At 41.5% G+C, this 24,952-nt stretch overlaps 1 protein-coding gene across 7 annotated transcripts in view; it reads right to left on the bottom strand.

The window, feature by feature from the left end:
• The window catches only part of CHST15 (carbohydrate sulfotransferase 15), an 88,380-nt gene that overhangs the window by 36,269 nt on the left and 27,159 nt on the right, over positions 1–24,952 (bottom strand). Inside the window, exon 1 of one of the 7 annotated variants that reach the window (XM_054035901.1) lies at positions 8,972–9,347. The exons of the other annotated variants lie outside the window; for them this stretch is intronic. The gene's annotated coding sequence lies outside the window, so the exon portion shown is untranslated. Of the gene's footprint in view, positions 1–8,971; positions 9,348–24,952 lie in introns of those variants that run through there. 7 annotated transcript variants of the gene reach the window in all.

Below are 24,952 nucleotides of genomic sequence, written 5' to 3'. Positions count from 1 at the left end.
AAATCCAGGTTCAATTCCCCCTTGCCTGGCAGAGGGGAGAAAAGATTTGAACATGGTTCTCCCACCTCTCAGGAGAAGTCTCTAACATCTGAGACTATGGGATATTCTTATGGGGGTTCCCTCAACCTGTCCTGTTGAATCTGTTTCACTGCAGAATAATACTTAAACAGTCACTGGGATGGATGGACGGACACACACAGGTTAGGGCAGCCACCTGGGGGGCAGGAAACCCTGGGCCAAATCCCCCTGTTCCAATCACTCTTTATTTATTCACAGTGGTACAGCTTCAACAGGATCATAATGAGGGACTTAGGCACCCAAAAAACAGAACTTATTTGCCTAAATCTGGGTTTAGGCACTAAGTAGCATCCTGGATTCCACCATTCTGTTCCGTCCTCAAGAGTCTATTATGTGAACACCCAACCCTCTTCCTGCTCACGGAAACTGCCTCTGCTATATTCCCAGACCAGAGACCGCATAAAACAAAAAGCAAACACACACAACTTGCACAAGCCCTTGTGCTGCTCAGTCCTTTCACAGGGCACTCACTGCAACCAGAGCCACGGCCGGCTCCAGGCACAAGCCCTCCAAGCATGTGCGTGGGCGGCATCTGGAGGGGGGCAGCGCTCACCCGGGGAGAACGGGGCCCCAGCCGGGCTCGCCGCCCTCCCCTCAGCGCTCCGGCCGGCTGGGGAGAGCGGGGCTGCGGCCGGGCTCGCCGCCCTCCTCCCGGCACTCCAGCCGGCCGGGGAAAGTGGGGTCGCGGCCGGGCTCGCCACCTTCCCCTGCCGCGCTCCCCGCTGGGGGGCGGGGGGCGGCGGGAGGCTTTTTTGCCTGGGGCGGCAAAAAAGCCAGAGCCGGCCCTGACCAGAACTGTCCCCTTTGACCTCCTCAGCAGCCTGTCAATCCTTAAAGGAACAGAGCAGAGGTAAATCTAACCCTGATATTCCCTTACCAGTGCTACACATCCATTTAACTTGGGGGGGGAGGGGTAATAGAAGCAGTGGTTCAAAAGGTTGGATAGGGGTGTTTCTGACAGTTTCTTTCAATGCTGCAGGGCCTTCTAAAGACAGAGTGAAGTGTCCAGTTGAGTGAAGGTTGTGGATGTGCTGGTAGTCGAGAGCAAGAACTCAAGATAGGAGCTCTGATGGTTGGACTGGGTAGCTCTGGGATGTTGTGGGGGGCTACAGATGGCCCATGATATACAGAAAAATCACTCAAAAAGAACAGGAGTACTTGTGGCACCTTAGAGACTAACAAATTTATTAGAGCATAAGCTTTCGTGGACTACAGCCCACTTCTTCGGATGCGTGCAGCGTGGGCTGTAGTCCACGAAAGCTTATGCTCTAATAAATTTGTTAATCTCTAAGGTGCCACAAGTACTCCTGTTCTTTTTGCGGATACAGACTAACATGGCTGCTACTCAGAAAAATCACTGAGAAACTTACCATTAGCAGTCAGTTTACATTTTGGAAGGGCACTTTTGCAATGAAATGGTTAGGAATGTTGTGTTTCTTTAATAAAAATATATATTAGCGGTGCCATTTGACAGCTAAGGCCCCAGCAAAAGCACTTAAGCATGTACATATCTTTAAGTATGGGAGTAGTCCCACTGAAGTCATGGTAGACTGAGTTCCTTTGATCAGGGTTAAAGGCTGCATACAGTATCTCATGCAAAGACTTCCAAGCACTGAGAAGACTTCAATGACACTACTCACAAGCTTAAGTTTATACAGGTGCTTAAGTGTTTATCTAGACTGGGGCCTAAATCATTCTCAATTAAATACTTCACCACACAGTTGCTCATGTAGAACCAGGAGGCAAAGTCATTAATAAACTTCTTTATTTAAAACCAGTTTTGTTTGAAATTACCCTATTACAGGAAGAATTCAGAGCAGGGAAATCAGAAGTGATAAATCCAAACATTAGCTTCCCAAAAAGAGTTAGATTCTTTGAACTAAGGTCAGAAACTTAAATTTTTAGTGTCTTAACTCAAAATCAGATATGCTGATTTGCTTCAAAGTTTTTATTTTATTTATTCATTTAGTTAATATCTTCTTTTAAGCTAGGCTGACCAGATAGCAAGTATGAAAACTCTGGACAGGGGATGGGGGGGTAATAGGAGCCTATATAAGAAAAAGCCCCAAATATCGGGACTGTCCCTATAAAATCGGAACATCTGGTCACCCTATTTTAAGCTTCCACATAATCAGGGGGAAAAAATTAATTTGATTTGTTTTGTTTTTGAAAAAGTTCAGAGGGCAGAGGTGTCCAACATAGAGCTTTTGGGGTAACAAACAAAATATACCAGCCTCCAGTATCTTTAACATCTAATAATCCTTTGGTTTGGGCAAAGTAAGCCAGAAAAGCTTTTAAAATAATTTGGAAAAAAAATTGAACATAACAGTGAATGTAAGGTGAGAGGGATAGCAAAATGATGAAGGAAGCCAAGATGGAAAACAGCTGGGATACATCATTATCAATGGATAATGTTTAATTTTGTTTTTAATATACCAGTAAACTGTGTAAACATCTCTTTACAAAGTGAAGGGGATCTTACTGAAGTCCATCCCTTTCCCACAGACTTCAGAAAAAAGATACTTATTGGTATTTGATTCTTATTTAGAGCTCAGTGCAAAGCCTACTGAAGACATTGGCAAGACCCCCATTGATTTCAATGGGCTTTGGATCAGGACACCATGTGGTGGAGATGTGGACACTGAAAGAGTTATCACTCTGTAGTATGAAACAATACCAAAATTACTGCTTTGATTAAATATATTTTGACATACAGCATGAAGCCAATTATGGCTTCACCACTTCTTAAAGAGCTGAAGATTAAAACCTATTTAAATACTCAGTCTCCCTGCAAAGTGATACCATGACAAGGATGTGTACAACCTGGATACAGTACTCCAAAGTAATCCGATGCTGGGCAAGAACAAAGATGCCTACTTCCAGGGGATGAATATGCTTGGTCTGACCTAAGTGCTCTATGAAGGTGAATACAAAGTAACAATTGAAGACCTAATACCTCTCTACAAATCTCTGCTACTGAAGTATTTCTCCCTTGAGCCACTGTCTCCATTGTCAGACAGGGGAATAACGTGACTCACATAAATCAAAAAGTTGCACGCTTAAGTAGGTAAAATGTGATCGATGAAGGAGAAATAGTCTATTTGACTGAATCTGTGACAGTGCTTAAAAAGCATATTTCCTATACAGGATTCTCAAAAAGAATTACACATCAAGAGCCAAATGGTCTAAACAATGAGCAGTGAGGTCCATCCTGTCCCATAGCGAGCTTGGGAGGCAAGAGGTTGTCCTTATTTAGGAGGGTGCAACCTACTCCCCCGCAGGTGACTTGGGAAACTATAGTTCTCAATACACACACACACACACACACACACACATGCTCACAATGAAAATAACTCTTCAGCTAAGCAAGTAAAATGAGGAGGAAGGGGCATATGAAATGGGAAGTACTGAATGCCTTATGGTTCTGAAATACAAGCCAAAACATCCTTATCTTGGTCCCTGTTTTCTATTTCCCTCTTCTTGGCACATATGAAAAAAGATGGCATTTACTCTGCATTGCTCTAGCACTAAGCCATACTGCATCGCCAAGCATCGTGCACCCGTCATATATAGTTTTTATTTCAAAATCAGGGAGTTACGTTCCAAAATAGGAGTTGCAAGGAGAAAATGGAAACTGGAGGCTGAACCACAATGGTGGGTTGTGCTGGAGATGAGATAACTTCCCCATAAATAAAAGAGCATTCTATTTTCTAGTCCCTGCATGGGCAGCCTCAGTATTAACCGGAGCAACAGAAGGATCATTAGCAAACCATTTATAAAAAAATTGTAATTGAGAAACCCTGCAGGTTAGATAATTGAATGTCCCTTCCGTGCAAGATCGATAAAGGGCATCCAGTTTCCCCATAAGAATCATATCAAATTATTGCAGATAAAAGCTGAGATGGCAGAGAAGAGAGCGCCTGAAGAATTCAAGAGAACATTAACTTTAATCCAGCAGAGAGAGAGAGAGAGAAACACTAGGTAATTAAATTATTGTTTTAATGAAATTAATCTAAGGCCTTGACTAAGACAGAGAACCTTCTGCCAGCTTTTATGGTATCCCTAAAGGCTCAATACCATTGCCGGGGACTTTTTAACCCAGACGGCATGGTTCGTTGTCTGACCGCAGAGTGAGAGACAGGCAACACCAGCAAGGTCCAATACAAGCTCTTTATTGAAGAGTGCACACAACAATAGAGAGCGGCCCGTCTCCTGAGAGAACCAGCCCCGATTACAATAACTAGTAAGGTTATATAGACAGTTCCGTCGCGTCATAGTTAAAACAACCTAATCCCCCCCCCTTACTAGTTAAAACTTCTAATATTCATGCATATCTATGTTTTTTGACAGTACAAACAGTTCATGATGCCTTAGCAGCTTCTTATTAGCTTTTTCGTTATGCACCAGAAACTAGGAGAAAGGAGGGAGTTAAGAACAGAAACAGGGAGTGGAGACTGCAAGTCTTCATATGTCGAAACAAACCGTTCCTAGTACATTTGGTACAAGAATACGGCCTCCGCCCCTTATCTCATTCTTTGAAGCCCAAGCAAGCATGTCCTCATGATTCACAGAGAGACAGGAATGGCCCAGCAACTACAGTTAGCCTAACTTTGGCTAAACTGGCTAAACAACCTGTTCTATGCTTCATTTTTTTTGGACCTAACAGTCCCCCCTTTGTCCTTGGAGTACCTCGAAGGGACTCCTGGGACAACTAACTACTGTGAGTGGTAAACTTGGGAGTTTGTTACCTTTGGACAGAACACACCTTGGCGCCCATCCAACGTCCAACTTTTATCATAACATACAAGGCCAGTAAGCCGCATATAATTACAACTGCGCTTCGGAGTACATTATGGAGCCAACCACCTATATCTGGAATTCAATTGAACAGGTTACTCCACCAGGATTCAATTTGCTTCCCTCCGTGGTCTTTTGCTACTTCTATAAGGTGGTTTTCTCTTTCCCAAGTGGCATTATAAACATCTGGGACATACACACAGCATTCTTGTTTAATTAATGCACATGTTCCTCTCTGAGAGGCCAGTAAAATATCTAGAGCCAAGTGGTTCTGGAGAACCATTTGCCTTAGTTTTCTCTGTGCGGTTGCCAAGTCCACCAGGGCATCAGCGTTAGTCTAATTTCCCAGATGTCTCGGTGAATTACCCAATCCTACATGCTTCCTCTCTATGGACCCGGCAGGATTCGGTATGTGGGAGCCCACACCTCCCTAACCGGTCCATATGCTTGGAAGGAGCATTGAGAATGTCCGCACTTCCACTAGGAAAGTCTCCAAGTATTTCTTTATGGCCACAGATCAGATGGTACTCCTGATGTGTCTGTAAGGGCAGTGGGCCAAGCCTGAACATGCTAGATCCCACTGCAATGCCTTCCCAGCCTCAGTGATATTCAATACCATCTCTGTCAGCAACTTCTGGGTCATAGAACTAAGGGCGGAGATAACATGTAACTTACCAATTCTAGCCTGTACCTGGGTTAGCTGTGCTCCACAAATAAGGCTTGTGGCCTTCTTTAGTTGCCCTAATTTCTTATTATGTTTTTGGTTCTTAAAAATATTTTGAACTGCTGCTGTACTATTGGCCTTATTTTATAGGGATCCGGTTAAGTCTCTTTTCTTTTTAGAGGAAATAACTTAAGCACTTTGTTGTGCTAATCTAATAGCAGCCCTTTTTGCATTTAAAATTCAATTAGGGAGGGCAATACATGCTGAAGGACTCATTCAAAACACAGGGCGCAGCCTGTAGAATAAACTCCAAAATCCAATTAAAACTACATTTCTAAGCATGGGTCCCACAAGTTTTTTCCTGCCAGTGTATAATTCTTTGTTTCTTTACTAGGGTCAGTTCTTAATGTTTTTTTTTTAGTCAGGAATTCCTGGACTTTGGTGGTTTTAATGGAGCGAGTGTTTCTACTTCTCTTTTTCTGAAACAGTGTGGTTCAGCATCATACAGGGGAGAGGTTACTAGCACATTACTTTGTAATGGGTTTTGCTTCTTTTAGAAAAAAATCCAAAGGCACAGTAGGTCTGTCAGTGGACAAGGGAGAGGTTACTAGCACTTCACCTTGTCTTTTTTTTCCCTCTACCCTGCTGTCCAGAAGGCACAGCAGAGTTAGGAGGAGGAATAGGCTGATCATCAGTCGGAGAGTCCTCCCGTGGTGGAGGGGTCTTTTTGCAGTGAGAAGCATGAGTCCAGGTAGGCAGTCCTTGGCACTTCACAGCAGTGTTGGTGGTTAACAGGACTTGGAAAGGGCCTTTTCAGCATGGAGTCAAAGCAGTCTTTCGTTGATGGACTTTACGTAGACTCAGTCTCCTGGTTTCAATGAATGGCAGGGCTGCTATGGTCTTTAGGTAGCACTTCTTTACTTGTGAGAAAAACTTAACACATTTCATTAATGCCTGGCAGTGTTTTGCAGATTTTACAGCTGCTTGGGCACATTAAGGCCCCCCTTTTCTTGGCTGTCAGCCAAGTCTTAGCTGTGGACAGTGCCCTTGGATGGGCCAGCATCTTATCTTTAGACTGAGCTTGCTAGCTATTTTTTTTCCAGTTAACTTGTTCTGTTCTTTTTTCTTCTTTCCTTTTTGGCTTCTTTTAACCTACAAAGGAAACTTCCACTTTTCACTTATACACTTTTTTCCAACAATGAACACATACACATTGCCATTATACAGTACATTAGTCTTATTATTTAATGTATGCCATATACACCTTTCCAGTAAAATAACTTCTATACAGAGCTTTGGAGCAACAAACCAGGACAAGCACACCCACCTTTGAGGAGTCCACTCAGTACAACCTCTTGTGTCCAATAGCTTTCTTCCCTCCCCAGCCCTCTGGCTAGAAATCTGAGGTAGCCAGAAGGATCCCATGTACAATATGGGGAGTGGGTTAACTTTCTATGTCCTTGCTTCTAAAGACTGTTGATATGCAAATTTTAACAACATTTTTTTAATTAAAAGATTTGACTAATGAAGCCTTTTTTTTTTTACTTAAGCAAATGTATTAGACTTTAGTATATCACATTTTTTTTTATTTATTTAAACACTTTGTATTTTAAGTTGAATAAAACAAGTATCTGCTTTTTTATTTAACTCTTTTATTTAATTTTGAACTAGACTGTCTTATGAAAATATTAAACACAACAATTCTGGCCACAAAACAAACACCACAAGACAGGACATAGAACACAAAAATAATTCCTATTGTACCAGTAAATGCATGGTACGTTGAATGCTGTTCAGCTGGCATGCATTTTCTTTGATGATTTGAAAGACATTATTTACTTAAAATATTTTTTTTATATACACATACTCTTGTTGATTTTAGGCAAAACAGAGGAATTACTCCATATTTTTTTGTATTTGTTTTATAGGCAGCCCAGGTTTCAGTGGCTTCTACCTTATTAGTAAGATAATTTGCATTAATACAAATGTTTTTTGGCTTGCTTCTAGATCCAAAGCTATCTACAGCTTAAAGATTTACTTTTAAAAAAAGGACACAATTAACTTTCCCAAACTTTTGATTGCCTTTTACTTCTAACTCCTGCTTTCAAACACCCAGTGATCTGAAAAAGACAACACAACCTATATTGGTAGGCTTGCATTTCTTTTACTTTTACTACAATATACACTGCACATGTTTTGGGGAAAATGCACATCCTCTTCAAAATTCAATTTCCACAACGCTAGCCACATCAATTTCTACACAAGGTGTAACTGTTTCTTTTATGCTTACAAAATCTCCATGCACCCACAGCAAAGTGACAGCTCGACCACACAGAGCCAGGGGCACTGTCTTTCTCTCTCTTTACTAGATCTTTTATCGGCTATTTTGTTACCCAAAAACAAAATTTAAATCTTTTATTCTTCTGGCTTTGACTACCCTGCTGCAGCCACAACCTTTGGTCTTTATTTAAAACATTTCAAATCTTGTAGCATTAAGTCACTTTAAGGATTAAATGCTAAATACTTTAAACAACACTAGTTTCCTGTGCCTGGCAAAAGTATTCTCGGTTTTGCAACTTTAAACAATACCAATTCATCTTAAACTTATAAAATACAGATTGTACACAGCAGGAGTGTTCTTCAGCAAATTAGACTAAGGTATTCATAGTCGAATAATTCCACTTAAATAACTTCTTTCCTGGATTACTTACAGACATTTTTACTAAGTTTTACTGCTTAACTCCCTCTAGCAACTATAAAGTTAACATTTCACTCTTGGGGGGGCTGTTCTTTTACCCCCTGGGGTCTCCTGCGACGTCTCTTTCAGAGATTCCAGTCCAGGCCGGCTGCCTGTGGCTTCTTCAGCGTCCCCAAACCACACCAGCTCCAGGGTCTCAAAGGCAGACTGTTGGATCTCACTGGATAGTTAAGCTTTGCAAATGTAATCTCAGCACTGTAACTTGTACTGCCTTTGGTTTGCCTCTGTCTATATTTTTTCACAGCCAGCTGGGGCCGAAAGCAATTTTTCTTTTGTTTTATAGTTATACCATACAAATAAATAATCCATTTGTCCCGGTCTAAGATCAACCAGGATATTCCTGAGGGAATCCATCCTGTCAACAGAAAAGGTTCCGCACCTTGGCCAGTCTTTAGTCGGGGACAAATGAGTAGTAAAGGAAGGCCATTGAATTTGGCATAAGTTTCTCATTTAGATTTAGTCAAACCGGTTGTTCTAGAGATTTCTTTCCAATCTTTAAGTACCAGAGACAACGGGGTGTCCTCCAGGCACTTGCTGCCAAACTGTCCCATTTAGCCTGTAGGGACTCTAACCCTACTCCGGGGACTCCAACCCCTCACTGGGGACTCTAACCCCTCTCCGGGGACTTTAACCCCTTTCTCGGGGACTCTAACCCCTTTATGGCGATCGCTTACCTTATTCAGGGACTCGAACCCCGAAGACCTGACCTCCCCAGGGACTCAAACCCCGAAGACCTGGATCCTACTCAACGGGTAGGTGGACATTGCTGGGTTTCTACGGGCTTCAGCTGGTTCACAGAACTCGCCTTATCGCCGGTGCAGGGATCAGGTTACCGGGCAAGGCTCCTCGAAGCCAGAGAATGCGCGCTGCGTTGCTTCGGAGTCTGATCCCGCACCAGAGAGTCAGACGTGTCCCGGCGGAGTCGCCAAATTTGTCGGGGACTTTTTAACCCAGACGGCATGGTTCGTTGTCTGACCGCAGAGTGAGAGACAGGCAACACCAGCAAGGTCCAATACAAGCTCTTTATTGAAGAGTGCATACAACAATAGAGAGCGGCCCGTCTCCTGAGAGAACCAGCCCCGATTACAATAACTAGTAAGGTTATATAGACAGTTCCGTCGCGTCATAGTTAAAACAACCCAATCCCCCCCCTTACTAGTTAAAACTTCTAATATTCATGCATATCTATGTTCTTTGACAGTACAAACAGTTCATGATGCCTTAGCAGCTTCTTATCAGCTTTTTCGTCATGCACCAGAAACTAGGAGAAAGGAGGGAGTTAAGAACAGAAACAGGGAGTGGAGACTGCAAGTCTTCATATATCCAAACAAACCGTTCCTAGTACATTTGGTACAAGAATACGGCCTCCCCTGTCTCATTCTTTGAAGCCCAAGCAAGCATGTCCTCATGATTCACAGAGAGACAGGAATGGCCCAGCAACTACAGTTAGCCTAACTTTGGCTAAACTGGCCAAACAACCTGTTCTATACTCCATTTTCCTTGGACCTAACACCATCTTCTGACTATTTAAATGGAAATACATTTTTCAAGGAGCCTTAATCAAAATATGAAATAAAATACATGTTTGGCTATTCATATTTAAGATAAAATGATTCAATAATATCAGTGTGGCACAGAAAATGTACTAAGGAATCGCTACAATAAAGAGCAACATGTCACCTGCAAATAGGTCCAATTTATAAACAATGTCCCCAATACAGACATGCCTTGGTGAGCTCTGACTTCAACTACTGTGATGGTCTCTCTGGCCTCCCTGCTTCCCGACTTGCCATGATCCATCTATCCAAAAAGCTGTTCCTACGATCATCTTCCTTGCCTGCTGCTGCTATCACTACCCTTCTCTAGTTTCTTTTACTACCAAGATCTCATCCTCACTTTAAAGGCCCTGTACAACTTTTTCTGCCTGACTTCCAAACATCTTTGTTCTCTCTTCTTCCTCCTAATACCTCTGGCTTCCTTCATTCCATCCAAGATTCCAGCCTAATTCTTTTGTTTCCTTCTCTCACTATTGCCTTCCTCCATGCTAACCATTATGACCAGGAATAACTCCCTCTGCTGACACATCAAGGAACCACCATGTCTTTCAAATCCCAGCATAATACACTTTTCCCACAAAGTTTATTACTGTTAATCCACCAAGGAAAGAAAGGTCACAGAAAAAAAATATTGCTATATTTTAAATCTACATAAATATATATGTACACATGCATTTATAAAGTGCACATTTTGCACTACTTTAAGATAAACCTACCTTCTGATCATCTAGTCTAGTGCAGTGGTTCTCAAACTAGGGCCGCTGCTTGCTCAGGGAAAGCCCCTGGCAGGCCGGGCTGGTTTGTTACCTGCCGGGGCTGCAGATTTGGCCAATCGCGGCTCCCACTGGCCATGGTTCACCACTCCAGGCCAATGGGGGCTTCAGGAAGGGTGGCCAGCATGTCCCTCGGCCTGCGCCACTTCCTGCAGCCCCCATTGGCCTGGAGCGGCAAACCACGGCCAGTGGGAGCCGCGATCGGCCGAACCTGGATACGCGGCAGGTAAACAAACTGGCCCGGCCCGCCAGGGGCTTTCCTTGAATAAGTGGTGGCCCTAGTTTGAGAACCACTGATCTAGTGTCTTATTTATTATTACTGAAGTGTCATAATCTACGAGTCCTGGCACTTAAAAATAACAGGTCCCTACCTTGAGGAATTTGAAATTTAACTAAAAATATTCAACAGCAAGGAATGACAATATACAAAGGTTGGAGAAAAAGGTAAGAGAGGACAAGGATGAAAGAGCTGAGATATACTTGCTTTCAAGTATGTTCTTGAAAAATTTATTTTTTTCTGATTTTAAAAAACTGTATATATTTATCTTAAACAATACATACTGAAACTCAAAGCCGTGTCCAAAATGAAGTCTAAGGTGAAGATCAGTGATGAAAGTAAGTTCTGAAGAGGGTTATGTCTACACTGCAATGAAAGACCCATGGCAGCGAGTCTCAGAGACTGGGTCAACTAACTTGGACTTGTGGGGATAAAAACAGCAGTGAAGATGTTTGGGCTCAGGCTGAAGCACAGGCTCTGAAACCCAGGGAGGGAAGTGGGTCTCAGAGCCCAGCATCCATCTGGGACTGAACATCTAGACTGCTGGTTTTAGCTCTGCAGCCGCGGGCCCGAATCAACTGATCTGGACTATAAGACTCACTTCCACCTGTTTTTTATTGCAGTGTAGACATACACTCTGATGTTGCATGTTATGTAGGGTTAGGAGGAGGTGTTTCAGGCGTAGGAGCAACATATGAAAACAATAATTAACAGGAGCTTTAAAACCCCAAACTCAGAATGATGTCACAGATGAAAAAGTGCACCTTGGGATGAATAAAGAATCAAAATACTACTAAATTGTGACTGAAGGGACAGCAGTGGTGTACTTGAAAAAAAGATAGTCTTAGTGGCTTGAATAGACTTGATCTCATCTAACTATACTGCTTCTTTGATGGCTGAGGAAAATGCTTTAATAGGAAGTTGAGATATGCAAAAAAAACTAAGCTAATGCCACTATAAGATTGAGATTTAATCAAACAAGTAATGAAATTGAGAGTTGAAGGTTCCATCATCAACCATAATTGCCAATTTGTGCATATACATTACAATAGAGCCTTTTATTACATGATCAATTTGAAGACCCACCCCTGGGCAACAGGAAAGACTACTCAGCAAACACAATAAAAATAAACTGATCTTTTTTTTTATAACTGTTAGATGCATTTTATATTATTACACATTTGTCATGTTCATGTAATGAAATACCCATCTGTAGTGCACACATAAAAGGGTGGAGGTAATTCCTAAATATAATTCTCTCCTCTTTTCTTGCCAAACAATGATCTCAAATTTAATTAAGTTCATACTACAATCTTTCACTACCCAAGACAGGAAAAAAAAAAAAGTCAGAACAAATGTTACAACTAATCGAGCAGCTCCATGTTATACAATAAGCCTTGGACTATTTTCCTTATGTGACTTCACTATGTTTTCCTGCTACATATGGATGCCTTCCTTCACAATATGTATCTTATATTCTGCGATCTAACATTTAGCACTTCCAGTACACAGCCTTGATCACAGATATACTTTCATCTTTTACGTTTGCTATATTTCAGGAATGAAAGTAGGATATGACTCAAAGAAGGATGTGAATTTTAACCAGAAGAAAGACCATGAAACATTGGAGTTAAATCAAATAATATTCTGGCTGAAGTTTTAGAACTGGGGACATAGAAAAAAAAACTATTTTGTGGGGGTTTTTTTGTTTTGTTTTTTAATGTAAGGAGCAGTTTATATGGATATTCTTGAATAATAGCATGTAATTTCCTGCTGTTGAAATTAATGGTACATTATTTATGGCCACCCCCATACAGTGTTTGACAATTGTATATAAACGTTTACCCGTCTTAACCTAGTCCACCAGTCTTTGGGATTCAGCATCGAACTTTTGCAGTCCCCTTGGCCAGCAAATGGTCCTCTTCATAAAATGAAGGAGGAGCTGAGACTCTAGAGCAGTGGTTCCCAAACTTGTACCGTCACTTGTGCAGGGAAAGCCCCTGACGGGCTGGGCCGGTTTGTTTACCTGCCGCGTCCGCAGGTTCGGCCGATCATGGCTCCCAGTGGCTACGGTTCGCTGCTCCCAATGGCCACGGTTCACTGCTCCAGGTCAATGGGACTGCTGGAAGCGGCGGTCAGTACGTCCCTCGGCCCACGCCACTTCCAGCAGCTCCCATTGGCCTGGAGCAGCAAACCGCGGCCACTGGGATTGGCCGAACCTGCGGATGCAGCCCGGCCCACCAGGGGCTTTCCCTGCACAAGCGGCAGAACACGTTTGGGAACCACTGCATGGATTGGGTATAAGGAATGATACGGAGGAGCAGAAAGGGGGGAAAAAGAACTAGGTATTAAGACTCCCAACCCAATCTCACAGAAGTCTATGGGAATTGCTCCACTGATTTCAGTAGAAGGATCATGCTCATGAACACAATTGTTGGTAATGGGAGAGCTTTCTCAAATTTCCCTTTTTATATTGCTTTCGCTGGCCTGTCATCCAGGGATGAATTGGGCAGAACAGGTAGCAGATACCAGAGAGACAAATGTGACAGGTAATACTTATCTGAGGCAAGAAGCTAACAATGTATGGCAGATCTGCTGTGTCTAAGAACTTTGAGAGAAACATAGTAATAATCCTGGAATATCCACCAGCTTCTGCTCCAAAGCTATTTAATATAAAACAAATGAGATCTTCTATAATTCCTATATTTTTGTATTCTGATATTTAGAAGGAAGATATTACAAGTTTCTATTTTTTTTAATTAAAAATCAGAATAGCTCAAATAATCCCCCCCCCATTTTTTTCCTTCTTCCATCAATGTAAAGGAAGCAGAATACAATAAATATATGGCTACTAAAAATTGCTTCCATATGCTAATAACTAAATCACTCCTCATCTATAGAATGGCAGGAGATAAAAACAGATGGAGTAGTTCCCATTTTTCAAAACATGATAATATATTTCTTTTATTTTTCAGTTCTCTAGTCTTAATATTTGGTTTTATCTCTTTCATATAACTCTGTAAAATACACCAATAGGGAGTGAGATGCCCCTCCCAGGGAGTTCAGGAGAGGGGAGAATCCATTTTGGAGAGGCTGGAGCCAGCCAGGGCAAGGGCAGGACTGACTCATAGACTCATAGACTTTAAGGTCAGAAGGGACCATTATGATCATCTGGTCTGACCCCCTGCATGCTGCAGGCCACATGACCCTTCCCTGGACTCTGCCATTGAAGTCCCCAATCCTGTGTTTTAGTGACCTCAATCGGCAGAGACCCTCCTGCTAGTGATCCCTGCCCCATGCTGCGGAGGAAGGCGAAAAACCTCCAGAGGCTCAGCCAATCTACCCTGGAGGAAAATTCCTTCCCGACCCCAAATATGGAGATCAGTACTACCCCAAGCATGTAGGCAAGAGTCTCTAGCCTGGCCCTTGTTGGCCATTATGCTATTTACGTACCATTGCTTGGTTTTCCTTGGCTACTATGTTTTACCATTAAACCATTCCCTCCATAAACTTATCTAACTTAATCTTAAAACCAGACAGGTCCGTCGCCCCCACCGTTTCCCTCGGAAGGCCGTTCCAATATTTCACCCCTCTGACGGTCAGAAACCTTCATCTAATTTCAAGCCTGAACTTCCCCACGGCCAGTTTATATCCATTCGTTCTCGTGTCCACATTAGTACTAAGCTGGAATAATTCCTCTCCCTCCCTTGTATTTATCCCTCTGATATATTTAAAGATAGCAATCATATCCCCCCTCAGCCTTCGTTTTGTCAGACTAAACAACCCAAGCTCCTCTAATCTCTTTTCATACGACAGGTTTTCCATTCCTCTGATCATCCTAGTCGCCCAGAGAGACTGGTTGTGTGGGGAGCTGGTGAGTCCCAGGCCTGCAAACAGGGTTCCCCCTGAGAACTGGCCTCTAGTCGATCCCTCACCTGGGTTTTCTTTCCCCACAGATGAGTCCCAATTGGTAGAGTTTGCTGAGAAATTTCCCCAGCCAGGCTGAGTTCACCTCCAGCCCCCTAGGTGAGACTAGTCACCACATGGTCAGCTCTGCTAGTCCAGGGAAGCTGCCTGCTGAGTGTGTGACTGGAGGCTGGGCTAGGAGACTACAGTCTGGATTCATAGATTCTAGGACTGGAAGGGACATCGAGAGGTCATCGAGTCCAGTCCTCTGCCCACATGGCAGGACCAAATACTGTCTAGACTATCCCTGATAGACATTTATCTAACCTACTCTTAAATATCTCCAGAGATGGAGATTCCACAACCTCCCTAGGCAATTTATTCCAGTGTTTAACCACCCTGGCAGTTAGGAACTTTTTCCTAATGTCCAACCTAGACCTCCCTTGCTGCAGTTTAAACCCATTGCTTCTTGTTCTATCCTTAGAGGCTAAGGTGAACAAGTTTTCTCCCTCCTCCTTATGACACCCTTTTAAATACCTGAATGTTAGGGTAGTTGTATAATTTACACCTTCCGCCTTGCACCCCTTTGTGGTGAGGGGAAATCCTGGGACCAACGCAGCCAGATTCCTGCTTGAGGAGGATCCCTGACAGCAGACAGCAGCCCCTCTGCAGTGACTGAAGAGTCCAGCGTCATCTTCAAACCTGATGATCATTCATGGAGTTCGTGAGTGCACCGTCTTTTAGTCAGTCAGTCAGGGAATTTGTTTTGGGGACCCCCTACTCCCTGAACTGTGTCCTCAGGCCAGGGAGTAAGGGTTTGAGGATTTTATAACCTGCTGCTTATTATACCTGTGGAGGGATTCACCACCTTCTCCCACTTGTGGATCCTTTGGGCTGTACTGAACCCAGTCAGCCACACTGCCAAACCACTGCAGAGAATTTTATAGGTCATCAAGGGCCCAGCAAAGTACGCGTACCAACAGGACACTCATTTTACATTTGTTACATCAAGTCACGGGTATTTTCAGTGTGGGCACCGATGACCCTAAAAATAGTGTTTCACCCTGTTATGTTGTATTTGTTGCCTGTTAAAAATATATTCAACACAATAATTATATTAATGTGTTGTGTTATTTCTTGGAAGTCTCCAACTATCTGGCAAGTAAGTGGGGATTACTCTGTAGTTAGAATTTTCCGCCCAAGCTTCCCTGGTGACCCTGCCAGGAAGGCGCGAGGAGGGTAGAGGCACCGCTAAATAATTTCATAGGAAAAAAAAAAAGAAAAAAGATTCACCCTGCTGAGTGGGTGGCGGGATCCAAAAGAACCCAGACCTGTCCATCAAAACCTGTAAGCGGATTGCCATTAAAGGAGGTAACCAGGTGGAGAGGGGCGCTACATTAGTACCGCATGAAAGAGCAGCATGCTTTTAACCTATTTTAAACATATTTAAAATATACCAAATATATAGTTGGCCAGTCATCAACTGGCATAAATTAGGATAGCTCTTTTGATGTCAATGGAGCTACCTCACTTGACACCTCAGTGTCAGTCTAAATGACGATCTGGCCCCAAGACCTTTTAATAAGAAGGATCTCTTTTTGTGCATTTTAGGGCCAAAAACTTACCTGTCATGGAGAAGAGAACACACAAATTTAAAATAAGCTAAAATCTAAATATGAAAGACAGAATTGTAGATGCACTCCACTTACAAACACCATGTAGCAGATCTTGTTTAAAATCCAGCCTCAACTCTGTGGCCAGAGATCCTATCAGCAGTGGAAACAATGTGGTGCTGCTGTGTAAGGGAGTGGCCTGGATTTGGATTGAGGATATACAGAGAATGGGCAACCCAACTGCAGTGGGCTCCTGCTACAGAGTTAGGGGCTTCACAGGACTACTCCAGCCACAGAGCTTAAGAATGGTTGAGGAAGGGCTCTGTGGACTTGGGGAAATGATGCCTTGTCCTTTCTCCCTGGATCCTGGGCTTGTGCATTAGAGGTTGAGGATTTGGCATTTGATATTGTTACTAAAGCTGTTTGGAAAATGGGCTCTTTTCCAAGGAAAATTTTGATTTTTTTTCAGGGAAAAAAATGGAAACTGAAATATTTCCATATGGAAATACTGCCACAGTGCCTCATACTCCCATTCTCCTCTACGGGACAGGCTCTCTCACCAGACTTCTCCCATGATGCTCCATGGTCTCTGCTCAAGGTAAGGTGAGATGTCCCTGGCCATGGTACATTGCAGAAGATGTAGTCCAGCTGGGAAGTACTGCCAATAGAAGAGAATGGGGACATGGGGAAACCAAACTACACCTCCATGTGGCACCATGCCATGTATATGAATAGAAATATTTAGATCTTCAGGCTTTTGGTTTTCTGATGAAAAAAAAATCAAAAATTTCAACAGAAAGCTGATAGTACCATGAAAAATTTCCTTGAATCAAAAAATACTTTTGATGGACAATTTTTTACGAGAACCAGTGTTTACATTTTATTCCACAGCTGCACTTTCTAGGCATGATAGGCCTGATCCAACTGTCACAGAAGACAAGAGAAAGATTCTGACTGACATCAGTGGGAATTAGATTAGGTCCCTTACTCCTTAGCCATACTTAGCCATTAGTATATCCTGTGTGAGATGTAACATTCCTATTTCAGTCTGCTCAGTAGTTTCTATGGGAACAAATGGCCTCTAATATAATAAACCTAATGCCCTTCTTCAGGCCTAAAATATGTTGTTTTTATCAATAGTTTCATAATTGTTTTAAGCGATCTGGACAAATGTTTTCAATACCTGCTTGCTTTCCATGACAAATCAGGAAGATTTATGCAATTCTCAACTTGGGCTAGTGTTAACGTTTGTTTTGTCAAAGTCTTAAAAGTAAAGCAGACTTAACATATTCCACTACAGCAACTCAAAAATGTACCTCTTTTTTATTAATATTTTACCCTCAAGCTACTGTGAATTCAATGTTGTAAGCAGTTTATAAAAAAGCTGTGGGTAGCCCTAAGTGAAAAAGCTATCTACAGCTATATCAGGATAAACTCTCTATTAGTGTGAAGGCAAAAAAGGAAGTAAGTTGGTTTTTTTTAATTGAGATCTTTTAAACAATTGAAAATGTTATAAAGAATTTCAGTATCCGTGCAGAACATCAATAATAATAATATAATTCCACCTTCCACCCACTGCACTGCATTTCCAATTTACTACATGCAACCAGGTCCAGGTTAGTAGCAACTTGCCTTGTCGTTGTCTGGTCATAATTCAGTGGCATTTTTAAAATGAGTTGATGGACTCAGTTCTGCTAACAAGTGTAGTAAGACAAGTGTTAATAAGAAAATCCAGAACACCATCATCACTGGCCCTTATTAGCTAATGATTTCAGCAGAAAGTGAAAGGATTGAATGGGAGTGGACACTGAATTATGTTTTTTCTAGAACAGGTTAAGTCATTTTGGCAGGGCAGTATGAGGAAATTTACACTACTGCTGCACATGCTGTACTTGCTCAGTGAATAAACATATAAGCAATTAAAAATCACTTTAAAGAGGAAAAATGGGGGCAGGGGGAACAGAGGAGAACTAATTCTCCTTCTGCTGGATGATGAACATTTTTGGCTTCTCATGTTAACATTCTGATAATAATAGGGTTACCATACGTCTGGATTATCACAGACATGTCCAGATTTTGGGGTTTTAAATAGCTGTCCGGGAGGACTTTGTAAAAATCTAAAAAGGTCCAGGATTTCCCTCCCAATGCAGAGCGTGGCGTGACTGACAGAGCGGCCGGGCCAGATTGTGCCACTCGCATCGGAGCCTCCAGCAGCCAGAGCCCCTCCCCTGCTCCCCGTTCCCCGCAGCCTCAGTGCGCCACGCGAGGAAGCGTGTCTGTGGCAGCGTGTCTGGCTCCACATGGAGCCAGTCACGTTGGTCTGAGCGTCACGGTAAGGGGGTTGGAGAAGGGGGAAGGGGCCCTGGGGGGCAGTTAGGGGACAGGGAGCAGGGAGGGTTGGATGGGTCAGGGGTTCCTGGAGGGGGCTGTCAGGGGGCGGGAGTGTGGAGAGGGGATGAAGTAGTCAAGGGACAAGGAGCAGGGGGGGTTGGATGTTCTGGGGGGGCCTGTCAGGGGGCGGGAAGTGGGAGGGAGTGGATAGGGGGCATGGCTACCCTCCCCCCATGGAGTGTCCTCTTTTTTGAAAGTTCAAATATGGTAACCCTAGATAATAAAACTTTGCCTGAACTCACAACTATTTACTTCTGAGTAATCTACTATCTGCTCCTCTCCCAGGTGCAAAAAATTAAATGATATGAGAAATTGTTGATATCTGTAATTTCACCACAAAAACTTCTTGTAATGGTTTTGAGAGCCAACGTAACTCATTATGAAGGTCAGCACCCTTCTGCAGAAAGCTTACTTCCTCACCTGCTAAAAAAAGTCTCGAAACTCAATCCACAGGAAAAAAAATACTGTAAAAAAATGCTTGTCAAATGATTTCCTTAAGGGAAGCACTAACATATTCCTTTTGTCAAAAGCTAGAACATTTGGTAACAGTCAAAAGATTATATACACAGCTTGCATAACAGTTGTTCAAATCTAAACTTGCCATAACTGTTTTAGAGCCCAATCTTGAAGTCTTTAGTAAAGCCAGAAAACTCCTACTGAAGTCAGTAGTTTTGACAGTAATAATGACTTCAGGATTGTTTAGGGTGACCAGATGTCCTGATTTTATAGGGACAGTCCCGATTTTTGGGTCTTTTTCTTATATAGGCTCCTATTACCCCCCACCCCTGTCCCGATTTTTCACATTTGCTGTCTGGTCACCTTAGGATTGTTCTCTAACACTTAAAATTTGCCCTACCAGATTGAATCCAAACATGTTCTAATTCCTACTCATCAGCATACTTATATAAAAAGTGCACACACTGAGCCACATCCTTATTTTGTGCAAATAAAGTAAAGTAAATGGATCTACAGCAACTTAAACCAGAGGATTGAACCCAGACTTTTTGTATTTATTTCTTGAAAGAACCTTGACAATTTTTGAGCCTGGTTCTCTTTTCACTTACACTGGATTTTAGAGCTGGTCAAAATCTGTGGGGGAAGGATCCCCACAATTATATTTTATTCTGAAATTTCCCATCGAAAATTATGGTTACAGAGGACATTCACATGAAAATTTAAAAAAAAAAACACCTCCATTTTTAAGTGGGAAATATTTCTGGTCAAAAAACGTTGCCCAGCTCTAGAGGTTTTACACCTGTGCTGCTCCAATTTACTCCCATGTAGAAGTAGACTGTCCATTTCTATATTTTATTTTCAGAATAAAATTATTTCTAGTCAGAAAATACAGTAGAAATCTTGTGAACTGATGGGAATCAGGCCAATGGCTTCTATGGTATTGACACTGAAGATAGGCCAAGAAAGATTTTAAGGCTTGCCTGGGAGCAAGACTCCCTTGATGCTTTGCAATTAGATAAAGAAGTCTAACGAAGAATGAAATTTTACTGAACAGTAATCCTTAACCTATTTTGACAGCTGTTTTAAGACATATATTTTTATAATGTGCTAACCACAAGATGTATAACCAATGAAATTATCCAAAAAAGGACAAACACTGACTAACCATCAGGTGCTAAGACAATTGGAAAGTTGCAATGGAACAGGGAACCTTGGAAATAATTTAAGTATGCATCAGAAAGAGGAAATAGATAAGGATCAGAATGATACATAACAAGGGTAACAAGATCACAACAGCCCCTAAATTATAGGGGAACTAAAATTATCAGCATACTTTGGATGCAAGCTGTCAGAAACTACAGGGAAGGTCTTCCATAGCTGTTGGCAATTGTATGCTTCTCTATGTGCTGTCTTTTCTAACTGTTTGATTAATAAATCCAATCAACTTATCGGTGTTCTGTTATTATTAAACTAAGCTGAACTGGAGAGAACATTCTCACTAAATGTATAATCACAGTTAAAATGCCTATCAATTCTTGATTTACAAATGATTGATAATTGATTGATTATCCACACAGGTAAACACCGTGCTACATCAGAGCATCACCACGCTACAGTAGAACCAGCTCCTTAAACTACCATTAGCATTTAGACTACATTGTTATTGATCTGTATTTGGGGTAGATAGATTGTGTGTTTGGCTAACAACAAAAAAGACCCACACAAGAGCCTTTCCCAAAACTGAATCCCATTTAATATTCACATCAAAGATTTTAGTAGGGTTTAAGTCGGGCAACAGAGCCTTGGGCAAGGGCTCTGCCCTGAAGTGAATTGGACCATAGACTATTTCCAAAGAAAGGGAGGAAAAAAAAAAAAGGCATTGACAGTTACCTGGCCCATGAATATATCTCAGATGACGAGAATGCTTTGACATACGTCAATTCAGAGCCCATTGCCAAGCTAGTATACCTGAGTCCTTTACCTCAAAAACACACGGTGAAATTCTGTTCCCACTCACACTTTTAAAAAACATTGTGGCCCCCGATGTGTAACATCTCCAGACATTCATATTTTAATATAATTTAGTTTCTATGCATCTCATAGATTTTCACTCCAGAAACACTGACTCACATTTATACTGAATAAGAAACAAATTGCACTGTAGTAAAACTTCATCTTTACATAAATTACTCCAGCACAAGGTTCCACAGAAGGAGGTGCACAAAAGTGGCCACACTTAGTACAAAGTTGCCAAAATTGTTACGTGTGGTCAAAACTTAATATAGCTTTTTCATTCTCACAGCTACTCTTAGCAAACCTTCCTATATGGTCCTTGAGGTCATACCACAAAACTAGAGATGGTTTAAAGGATGCATTCCATTTGGATCCCAGTCAGTCATTCTTTTCTCAAAAAAGCAACTTGGAAACATATTTAAAACCTCAGGTATTCAGAATAAAACTAGAAATCAAAGCAGTGCATGATGCATCCACAATTCCTCATTAGCAGTGAGGATTAGGGCCAATCAAGAAATGTCACAAATGCTACAAAATGCCACTGTTTATAGTAATTAAGTTTCATCCCTAATCAACAGAAAGGATATAGTATTCTCTTGATGATCCAGAATGACAGCCAGCTTTCCTAGTTAGAGTAAAGGGACCACCTAAAAAGAAACTATACTCACATCAATTTAATTTGCACATTCACTGACATATTACTACTATTGAGGAATTTTCAAGTTAAATTTACCATATTTATTTTTCTTTGGTTATATTACTAAAGGAAAAGAATCAGCTTTTCCCATGATAAGGACAAAAGGAGTCTCCAAAATGCAAGTCCAGTTGGGGCTAAGAGAAATAGTGTGACAAGTCCAACCCCTATGCAATTTATTTTAATTAATTTTAAAAGGGTCTAATAATCAATATGCTTTTCTAAAGAATAAATCACACTATCATCCCATGTTAAAAGGAATACAATAAAGGGGTGATTTAAAGTCTCAGTAAACATGAAAACTGATTCTGTTATGGAGCTCTTCCACTCAGGGTATTTTTACCATCACAGTCTATGGGGTTTTGGGGTTGGCAGGCAGGAAAGACTATTGTATCTAAATACAGCTCCCCTATGTCCTGCAGGCATGCTATAGTCAAAAATGAATAATGAGTACTTATCCTGAGAAAACTCCAAAGGCAAAGAATTGGTCTAGTATTAACAGAGTTCCCTTATCAAATACAGACTGCTTTTCATCATACGTTTCTTTCTGACAGCTGAATGTCCCACTTTATTTTCAAGCTTCCAAGTCTCCTTCCTCATCTGAGTTTCTGGACAGATATTGCTTGTAATCAGCTAAAGTAGCTCTTCTGCAGCACCTATTTCAAAAGAGGAGCAGCTTCCCTCCCACCCCCACCCCCACCCATGTAAAACTTAGTTTGGTAGGAGAGATGATGTATTTGTTCCCATTCCTTTATCTGAATATAGGGAAATACACCTTCCTTATTTGTTCTGCATGGCTGGATTGCTTAGGTCTGCAGAAAAACAACATGCCAATCAACATTAATGTCCTTGATATTTGCAGTTGACTGCAGCATTCAATACCTGCCTTGGGAATCTGGAAAGGATATAGCAACTGTGTTCCCTTCCCCTTGTGCCACACTGGTTTGCTGCTGGGAAGTTCTACTCATGTTCCTAAATGTTCTCTTTAAGACACATGAAGTCTTCTTGAATAATTAGAGCCTAATTTTCAGAAGTTCTGAGCTCCCAAAACTACAACTGAAGTCAATGGGAACACCAGGTGCTCAATATCTCTCAATACCAGCCCCTTAGTTTCAAAAAGTTTGGCACCTCTTCCTCTGCAAAAGGAACTGAGAATTTAACTTTGCTTTCAAATATATACATGCAATTCTCATTTGAGACAGATGTAGTACTGGACACATATTTAACTGGTTGGGGCCAGATTGTGAGCCCCTTACCTACAGTGGCAAGCAATTACTCATACGAGTAGTTCTAGTGACCAATAACAGGCTCACAACCTGGTCTTTGTTACTACAGTAATAAGCATGATAGAACACTCATGGAAAGAGTTCTCAAGGGAAAATTTGGCCTTGAATCTTTTTTTGTTTTTAAATCAAGAGAGTGCAAATTACAACTGTGTCCAGATCCCCTAATTCCCTGGTGATGAGCATGTTGCAATAGCCTAGACAGGCTTCTTGTTCATCCCTTGAGTGAATGTTGCAGAGGCTAAACACAATCTGGCCCTACAATGTGTAGAGATTAAAAAAAAAAAAAAAAAGTCTCGAAACAAAAGAAAAGATGCCATTTTCCCTGTCATTACCACTCCTGAGATGAATTAACATATTTTCCTACTTCTTTTTATGAATTTACTAGAAGATCCATCCTTCCTCTCAATTCACAGCAGATGTGAAAACATAACTATTCGACCCTTAACTTTTCAATGCCGAAATGTTATAGAAAACAAAGGCTCCTTAACTACAGAGGTACACGAGCACAGATCATGATGCAATGTAATCTTCTACGATCTACTAAAACTGCACTTAAACTCAAGAATATGATTAATGTAGCAAGGGTAATAGAAACCGCATCTCTATCAAATTAACTTTTTGAATTGCAAACAGGAGAGTAATTACAATTCTTCTTAAGTGGCACGTTGCTTCTGTAGCCTAATTTTCAATTGATATTCTTGTATCTGCCTGCATCAATCTAGAGTTATTCAACCAGACGTGTTCAGATTTCTTGGATCTGTTCAACTAAACTAGATTGACATCCAATCCAACATATTTGTAATATTTTGACTGGATATAAGGTTATTAAAACTCACATTCCAGGAACTTGTTTTGCAAGCAAAAAAATCACATGAATTCAATGCCAGTAAAGCTTTTAAAATCTCAGTGTGAAAAACAAGGGAGAAACAGGAAAATACTGAAGAATTTACATCCCGGGTGCTATGTTGGATTAAGGGCTTCTGCATCTGGCCTTTAAAGAAAATAAGGACCTGAACCAGTGAATGTTGAAATTAATGGAAAGACTCCCCCTTGACTTCAGTGGGCCTCAAGTGCTTGTAGTTAATTCACTAATACAGCTATAATTTCCACTACACTCTGTCTCCCTTCTTTGTTAACGGCAAAAAAAATTCCCTTCATCCAGTCCTCCAGCCAATTCCCAGTTATCCACACATAATTACAAATTGTCCAAATAAGATCACTACTGAACTTTTTAACAATTCTGCAGGCACATTATCTATCCCTGATGCTTTCTCAGGCTTCATTTTCATAATAGCATACACCACTTCCTCTCAGAGGATCGATGGCTCCGGCTCCCATGCTCTCTTTTCTGTCATCCTGCATTATGAGTGGCTCTGGTAAGGCATAGAGATTGGCACAATAATTACTCCACCTGAGTTTAATATCATCAGCGAGCATTCTGCCATCATGATCTCTTATTATATCTGATCACAGGGAAAACCTTACGGTAAGAAATCTTACCACTGTGAACATACCTTTTGGATTATTATTCTACTTTAAAATTCTCAAATTCCATACATTTTCGCTTCATATTTGCTCATCTCACCTAGAGTGCCTCTGACTCTGTGTGTTCACTTTCTTACATTCTTCTATCTCCAAGGCATTCTCTTTCACTCTGTCACTTTTTTTGCCAGTTCAAACAGCTTCTCAG

The sequence above is a fragment of the Malaclemys terrapin genome, chromosome 7 (assembly GCF_027887155.1).
Source record: "Malaclemys terrapin pileata isolate rMalTer1 chromosome 7, rMalTer1.hap1, whole genome shotgun sequence".
Taxonomy (NCBI): domain Eukaryota; kingdom Metazoa; phylum Chordata; order Testudines; family Emydidae; genus Malaclemys; species Malaclemys terrapin.
The sequence above is the reverse complement of the archived record's forward strand: the minus strand, read 5'-3'. Positions and strand labels throughout refer to the sequence as shown.